Source organism: Bidens hawaiensis, unplaced genomic scaffold (genome assembly GCF_021521415.1).
Source record: "Bidens hawaiensis isolate Kalapana, Puna unplaced genomic scaffold, B.hawaiensis_p1.1 tig00005453_1, whole genome shotgun sequence".
In the NCBI taxonomy this organism is placed as follows: Eukaryota; Viridiplantae; Streptophyta; class Magnoliopsida; order Asterales; family Asteraceae; genus Bidens; species Bidens hawaiensis.
Genome location: NW_027491347.1, coordinates 744999 through 754080, shown reverse-complemented (window position 1 = coordinate 754080; position 9082 = coordinate 744999).

Sequence of the window (9082 nt, the reverse complement as noted above, 5' to 3'; positions counted from 1 at the left end):
TATTTGTATTGTTGCTTTGGTATGGTAATGTATCTGTATCTGGTTTTGACTTTTGAATTTGTTTGTGGATGGCTGTAAATGATTATGTGTTTGTATTTGGGAATTGTCACATAGTCAGCTTCCTAGATCTACCGATAGCTTGCTATAAATGTGACTTTATCGGGTACATTAGTTCGTTTGTCAACATATACATGGCTGATGCTAGTATAACATTTTGTTCTTTAATCATTATTTTTAAAAAAATGATCAATTTGCTAAGAATATTTGAGAAACAATTTAACAAACATTTGTATTTTGAACCCACTTTTAGACGGAGGAGAATTTTATGGTAATTTCTTTCTCAATAGGACCAAAGATAAAAATTGAAATGAGTATATAGATGGTACTTCTGCTTAGTTATTACTTCCATAATCAATAAAAGAGGTGGGGTTCATGATTTAAAAACTTAAAAAGATGATGTATATTGGCCGTCAGTATGCATGTTTTAGCTTCAATAAAAGGACGAAACAAAAATATTCACAGTTTATTTGAAAGTTATTGGATAATTTATATATTTTAGTTGTGTTGCAAGCTTATAAGTTTGTCTTTGAGAAAACTACAGGATAATAGATCCTTTAGAATGTTGAACCGATCAATGTCGGTATTGGATTATTGGGCATATTCTATTAGGTTTAATTATGTCATGAAAACACCAACGAATCGAACAATTAAATATCAACAAACACTCATAATTGATTACTATTGATGAACAAAAGTTACAGAAGTAAAAAGAATTTAAAGCAAGAACTAATAATCTATCTAATCGCATATAAACCCTAAACCAAATTCTTTACTAAGTAACTAACTAACCCAAATGTTTTACAAACTACCCTTCAACTTATGAAACATGTTTTAAGTGCTTCCCAAACTTGTCACTATTGCTAAATGACAAACAAATCCCTCAAATTAAGGAATTGACCATTATAACCTTTTGTGACGGACCACTTCTTCCAGTTTCTCATCGTTACACTTTCTAATTACGCCCAATATCACTTGTACTTTTTTTATTAATAAGATTATAAAGTCAGAAGCTTTATTATAGGGTCTTGCTAATCACACCTCACACCGCTTAAACTGTCGCTTATAGTTCTATTAGCGGCATATAAGGATATTTTCTAAAAAGGTTTTTGTCTTTTTGTGTTAATTTTATTTTACTTTTAATTTAATTTTATTTATTTTAATTATTGTTTTTCTTTTTGTTGTTTTATAAAAAATAGATTTTGTTTTATTTTTTTATCAACAATTAACAAAATTATAACGAAACAATGTAAATAAACGATATATACATACACACAACCATTATAACGAGTTTGTACAAATAACAATAAAAATCTATCTTAATGGCAATGTCACGAACGGCATCGTTGCCTTCGTGCTATCAAACCTACCTCTGAATCCCGGTCTATCGTCGTCCTCACGGCCACGCCTGACGCCCGATGTGCTCGCTTAATGGTCAGAACGTGATGGTGGATTTTGTGTTTTTTATTGTCACGTAAATCCTAAGATTTAATTATCTTTCGTTAATACGCTAATGACGTTGTCATTTATATATATATTTCTACATTTTGTTATTATTTGTACAAACTCGTTGTAATGGTGGTGGTTTTGGTGTTTTTTATTGTACAACGTTGTTGTTGTCCTCGCGGCCACAACTAATGCTCGATGTGCTCGCTTCATGGTCAGAACGCGATGGTGGTTTTTTGTGTTTTTTATCGTCACATAATCCTAAGATTTAAGCATCGCCTGCTAACACACCAGTGACGCTGCCATTTAGATAGATTTCTACATTTTGTTATTATTTGTACAAATTTGTTGCAATGGTTGTGTGTGTGTGTGTATATATCGTTTATTTACATTGCTTCATTATAATTGGTGTAATTCTTGAAAAAGAAAATCAATAATTTTTTTTAATAAAACAACAAAATAAAAAATAATAATCAATTAAATTAAATTAAAACTAATATACATTAAACATAAAAAGACAAAAAAACACGTTTTTTTAAAAAACACATATGTCACATATAAAGCTATAAGCCGTAGTTAAACAAAAGACAAAATAACACATCTTTTTATAAAACACCTATAAGCCGTGGATAGAGCTATAAAGCGAAGGTTTGAGCGGTTTTCTAACCACACCGAAGGTGTGATTAGAAAAGCCCTTATTATATACCAACTGAGATGAGATGAGATGAGATGAGATGAGATGAGATGACCAATGCTCATTCTTCATTGGTCCATTTTTTTTATTGTGACATATTTACCTTACCACTTTCTACACGTTATATGTTTTGATGACTTCCTATGTATTTAGACACGGTTAGTTTTTTAGCATATAACCATTGTATACACGCATACATACACACACGTGTGTCTCTCTCTCTATATATATATTCTTAATATTGATATTGTGGTGAAGTGTACGTTAATTTTCTTAGACTATACCCATTCACAATCTCACAATCTCAATTTCAAATTACAAAATTAATTTCTCTCTCTCCAATTTATATAATTTAACTCATCCCAATCTTTTACACACATTCACGACCTATCCCAACTTAAAAAAAGTATTTTTTTTAACAAAGTCCGTTTTTAATAAAATTTATGCCGGAATGTTCATAATTTTTTTTAAGAAATATCGTGTATTTAATTATTTTTTTATTTAGAATATTAAAAGTTAATGAATAATTAAATTATTGGGGGGTTAGTTTGGATTGCAATTTGGTTTGCTTCACCAACCTAAATTGCCAATCTAGATTATTTTATTTTCTTTTTTCAATTTCTTTTTTAACTTTGAGCCTACCAATCTTATTATAAGATTGCTGACTGGAGTAGTCTTATATAGGAAGAGAAAAAAAGGCAACGCATCTAAAGGGAAAATAATATAAGAAGCTAAAGAAAAGCATCACTCTTTATTAAACAGTGAACCAAAGTATAATATTTTATTATTCTTTGCTTTGCTCAACCAGATAAAGTTTGTCGTTACACCCTATATAAAGAAGGTGACAGTCAAATTCAAAGTCGTTTGCTGTTGTTGTATAAACTCATCGATAACCAAGGTACGTATTTCTTCTTTCTACTTCATTTTAAGCCTTTCATTAATTAAATTTTTGTTAAGTCGTATTGCATGTTGCAGTCTATTATGAATGCGAGATATAAGAAAATGGAGGTACAATTGGCAAAGGTTCAACATGAACATTCACTCATCCTCGTAGACTTGCAATCCGTATATCAAAACTATGAAGAAGACGATGAGGATCTTGACGAATTTGATTTCGATGCAACACAAAACTTTCGGTGCAAATGTTACATTTGTGGATTAACAATGGATTGGTACCACCGATATTACTACAAGTGTGACCAGTCATCATGTTCCCACTCGCTCCACAAATTCTGTAAATTGTCCCCAACCTTTGAGTTCCCAGGGCATCCTAGCCATACTCTTGACCTCATAAAAAAATCAAATACCTGGAGTTGTGATGCTTGTTTTACTAAACATCCAGACGGTATCTGTTATCATGTTCTACATGCGCTTATGAAATCGATATACGTTGTGCAACCTTTGCGGGGCAAACTAAGATTTATCACCCTAGCCACCCACACCCACTAATCTCTAGTACCCTTGAACCTACCTTGAGCAAGTGTTATTCTTGTGGGAAAGAACATAAAGGGGTTTTCTATCACTGCATCACTTGTTTTAGTTTCTCGATCCACATTGATTGTGTCAAGCTTCCCTTCAAGTTTATTAATAAAGACTATCATTCTCACATGCTCACTCTTTCATGTTATTTTTCGGTTATACCATATCATAGCAGATGCAGGATCTGTAGACAGCAAATTGACAGTCGGTTTTGGCTATACAAATGCAGTAAATGTCGGTATTTCGTTCATGTAGAGTGCGTAACAGCGAGAAGAACGCCCCCTTCTTCAACTTTTTTATTTGATAGGAGTTTTGGATTCTTTTTTCAAATTTCTATGAAGGAATTCTATTGACTGAGTAATAATATGCCGACAAATTTCACATGCGGTTAGCATATAGGAAACAAGACTAAATACATTTTATTCTTAACATGAAAACGGTGAGAACCAATTTGTTGTTATTATTAGGTTTATTTTTATAGGTGTTTGTTGTTATTTTTTGTTCGTATTTGCTAATTTTCAATTATGAGACGTTATAACTTTTTGCTGATTTATATTCTGTTGTTATTATTAGATGTTTTCATTTGTTGTTATAAGTATTTTTTAGTATTTGTTGTTATTATTTTGTATTGATTTTGATTCTTTTGTGTAATTTTTAGGTTCTTTTGTTGTTATTATAAATCATTGTTTATGCAGATTGGTATTGTTTCTTACGTTCTCATTTTTTTTATAAATTGGTATTATTTCCCACGTTCTCATGTTAAGATTAAAATGTACATGAACCTTCCCCTAGCATATAGTACGCTTGGTGTCCAAAGATGTTAATTAATGTTTATAAGTGAAAACTAAAATGTCAATTAATGTTTATAATTTTGGGATGTTAATTTCATTTTTCTTTTCTAAATTTATAGTACATGGCCTTCTTTTTTGCATGCATCACACGAGAATAAAATCTTGACCTTGTTTGATAAGGAGGATGATGAGAATTACAAGCTCTTCAAAACTCAGGAGGTCGCCGTTGGCAATTGTGACCTCTATATTGTGAAACATGGTCAAGATTTTACCCTCTTGTCGTATGGTACGTACCACCAAATTATTTAAAAAAATCATGAAGCTCTCATATATATATATATATATATATATATATATATTGACTTTACCATTTCCATTGTTAACCAACACTCATGTTTATCCAGACATGTTCGACTACCCCCTCCCTGATGATACCTACAACATGTTATCACACCTCTTAGAGAGAATAATCAACGCTTTGATCAAATTATACTTGATAAGAATGATAATCACTACTTACGCCTTGTAAATGCACCTGATACAAATATCTTAGGATTAACTCTTCACGACCCAATGAAGTGGATTAAGTTCCTATGTTCCGGATGTTTGAGACCGATCACAACAACGCCCTTTTACATGTGCAATCATCTTTGCAACTGTTATTTCCACTAGTGGTGCACCAGGCTTCCTAGAACACTAGAAAACCATCCTGGCCACCCAGAACACATACTTTTTCTTTTTACCCGCCTACTTGATGGCGTGGCTCGTTTAGGTTTTGAGTGCAATCTGTGTGGGTTATGTTGCAATGGACTTGGATATGTTTATTATGAGTGCAACTATGCAATTGACGTGCATTGTGGATTTATACCTGACAAAATTCAGCATTGGGGACATCCACGCCACTCACTAGAAAGAGTAAAAGCTTTGGATTTGGACTATCAATGTGATGCTTGTCGTGCTTACATTCCTAGAGACAAGTTTTGTTTTAGCTGTAGGGATTGTGGTTTCAACCTTGATATCAGGTGTGCGATGCATTTGCCCGAAACAATTAAGAACAAGTATGACAAGCAGCCCCTAACGCTAAGTTACTACCCAGTTGAGAACCATAAGAGCGAATACTTCTGTGAAGTTTGTGAGGAGGAACTTATTCCTGAAGCATGGTTCTATCATTGCCACAAGTGTGGGCAGTCAGTACACTCTGCTTGTGCTCCGCTAATACTACGTTCTGAACAAGGTGCCAATTCTCTTGAAAATAGGGAAGGTGTTTATAAATTTATTAATATGAAGTTTGGGGGATTAATTCAACTTCCCGATCACCAACATGCTTTGTCATTATTTGCGGGGACTATAAGAGACAGTTGCAACGTGTGTAACCAGAATTCGCAATCCTTTCTGATCTTTAAGTGTCTTATGTGTGAACTTTCTTATCATGTCACTTGCATTTTAAAAAATGACACGTCCCCCACTTGGGTGAACCAAAAAATATCGTATATTCGTACCTTTATGACTCGATATCAGCTCCAAGGTCATGAAACAGCAGCAGCAGAAGCAGCTCTAACTTTCTACCCAAATGCAGTTGTGAGACCCACAAAATTTATCAGATTGATCTTTGATCGGTTTAGCCCATGGGATTATAGTTAATTATTACTAGCGTTTGTTATGTGTCACTGATCGAATGATTATTTAGTTTTTCTTAATGTATCACAATAATTTAATGTTTACATTATAATATATTTTATTTGTATTATGTTTTAGAGTAAATTAATTTCTTTTAAATTATGGAGTTGATTTGGGTTCAAGGTAATTCGAATGGCCGTTTAAGTGGCCTGAACTGAAAAATTAGAAATAGTTGGCAACGGGTCTAACAAGTGCAGCAAATTATTATATAATATAATTACAAAGTTTGGTGCCGCAAAGTCCCGACTGGGCAACTTTGCGGCACATGATTGGTCCTTTTAAGTTTGTTTTAGTTTCGGTCCGTAACAAACGTAACGAAAAACGGCCGAACACTTACTGGTCCTTTTTGGTTTTTTTAGTTTCGGTCCGTAACAAACGTAATGAAAACCAACCAAATGTGTATTTCGTTTTGTTTTAGTTTCAGTACCGTAAAAATCGTAGCTAATGAACGTGACAGAAACCAACCGAATTTGTTTTTTGTTTTAATTCCGACACTGTAATGAACGTGACAGAAACCAACCGAATTTGCATAGACTCACTGTCTCAACGCCCGAGATTGATAACAATAGGGTTTTACCAACGACTGAGTTTTACCGGATGACGCCACTTGGTCCACCTCAAATTTTATTATTTTTTGGTTTTTATTTTGGCTTTAGTTCCTGTACAATAACACACGTGACTGAACCTGACCGATTTCACGTTGACTTACCGACTCAACCCTTGCGACCGATAACGCTTGGGTTTTACCATTGCCCGGGTTTTACCAGCCGGGTAAAACGCTAGTTATATATAACAATTGACAAGTTTGGTGCCGCTAAGGGCACCATATTTGTCAATTCTTTTTTTTCAGTTTCTTTTTTTGCTTTTTTCTTAATTGTTTATAGTTTTGGTATCATAGCGAATAAACGGAATCTGACCAAACGTCAGTTTTGTGGTTTTGTTTGATTGACTTCCAATACCGTAACAAACGCGATATAAATCGACTGATTCCGTCTAGACTCATCGCCAAAACGTTCGGGAACCCAAGTTTACCGACGGACACCACCGATTCGTGCACCTCAATATTTATATATCCGTTTTTTACTGGCTGAATGACATTTTTTCCCGTATCCTAACGAGTGTCACAAAAATTGACCGAATTCACGTAGGCTCACTGCATTTTGTTTTAAATCCGGTACCGTAACACACGTAACAAAAACCAACCGAATGCCAATGTTTTTTTTGTTTTAGCTCTGGTACCGTAATGAACGTGACGGAAGCCGGTCAAATTTGCATACACTTACCGTCTCAACGCCTGAGATCAACAACACTCGGGTCTTCCCAACATTCGGGTTTTACTGACCTATATCACCCATTAATCCACCTCATTTTTTATATTTACTTTTGTTTTATGTTTAGGTTTTAGTTCCGATATCCTAACGCACGACACCGAAACTGATCGAATTCAAGTTAACTTATCGCCTCAACGCCGGGACCGATGACACTTGGATTTTACCAACCTGCTCGGCGCAACGCGCTAGGTAAAACCCTAGTTTTCTAATATAGCCAATGTGACCAACTTATTTAAATATAGCTATAGTTTCAAAAAAAAACCAAAAATGGCTAAATAATCAAGCAAATAAATAATGTAAATCGTTTAGTTTATTGAGGAGAACACAATCATAGTGTTTGTTTTCTATAAAACAAATTTGTTGTTGAGTAATCCGCGCAAGAAAGTGATGAACACTTAAGTTCAACATTGAAAAAAATCGATGGAAGATTAATTACGTCGGCTCCTTTACGAGTATGTCAGAAAAACTCACAATCAGTCAGATCCATCAGAAAAACGAAACACGTGGCGATTTTTGATAGGCCACATTAATTCGTTGGATCAACTTTTTGTTTACGTCGGATCCGACGTTAAATTTTGGCAATTCAAGGAATTTCCCCTAAACAAAAAGAGGTGCAGGTCAACAGGGTCGGCCTAAAGGGGGGGTCGAGGAGGGCGACGAACCCTGGTCCATCCTCTCAAGAGGCCTACGGTTGCTAAAAAAAATTATATAATTATATATATAGTTCTGTTTTAACATAAATCCACAATATGGCTCCTTGGTGCAATGGAAATAATGATAGTCTATGAATTCAAAAGTCGTTGGTTCAATTCTCATTAGTGATGTTATTATATTATTACAGTAAAAAAAACCTTCTTTTGTGTTTTATATTGACTATCTTAGTAACTTTTTATTATTGTTTTTGTTTTGTTTTGGTTCGTATTGGGCTTTGGAAATGCAACCTAGTTGATATTTTCTTTGAACGACCAACAAACATAGAATTTCTAGGTATTCCGTATATGCTGACCAGTGGAAAATGGTCACCCAACCCAGCCGTACGGAGCCCTTTAGCACCTCAAATATATCTCTAGTACCGGAGAAAATCCACCCGTCCGAACGCCCACTGGTGGTAAAACCCGGACACCCTTAGGATTGAATTGAAGATTACAAAGATCTCAGTCAATCTTCATTGAGCCACTCATGTCATCCCCAAAGTGTTGTGAGACTGAACTTGAGTCTCCATTGAGAAACCAAAGCTTCCTACCACTATATGAGATTGGAAAGGTGATGTGTTGTAAAACACACTTGTTTTCTGCACATTTTTATCATCTTTTTATTGCTTAACTATCTAATAAATAATGGTTTTGGCTTGTTTTAATATGATCTTACAAAGTTTATTATCTTTCGTAGATTGCGGGTTTTAAAGAGAAAATTAACCGAGTTTTCGCAATACTTAAATGCCCATTTTGATCAAAACTTGAAGAACCAAGTTAAAGTCTGACCCAAGCCCACTAGCAGAAAACCTTACTTGTATTATATATATTATAACATATAAAAAATTAAAACCCTAATCTCAAATAATATTGTAGCATTCGGCAGTAGCATCAAAAGGAAAAAAAATATTATAT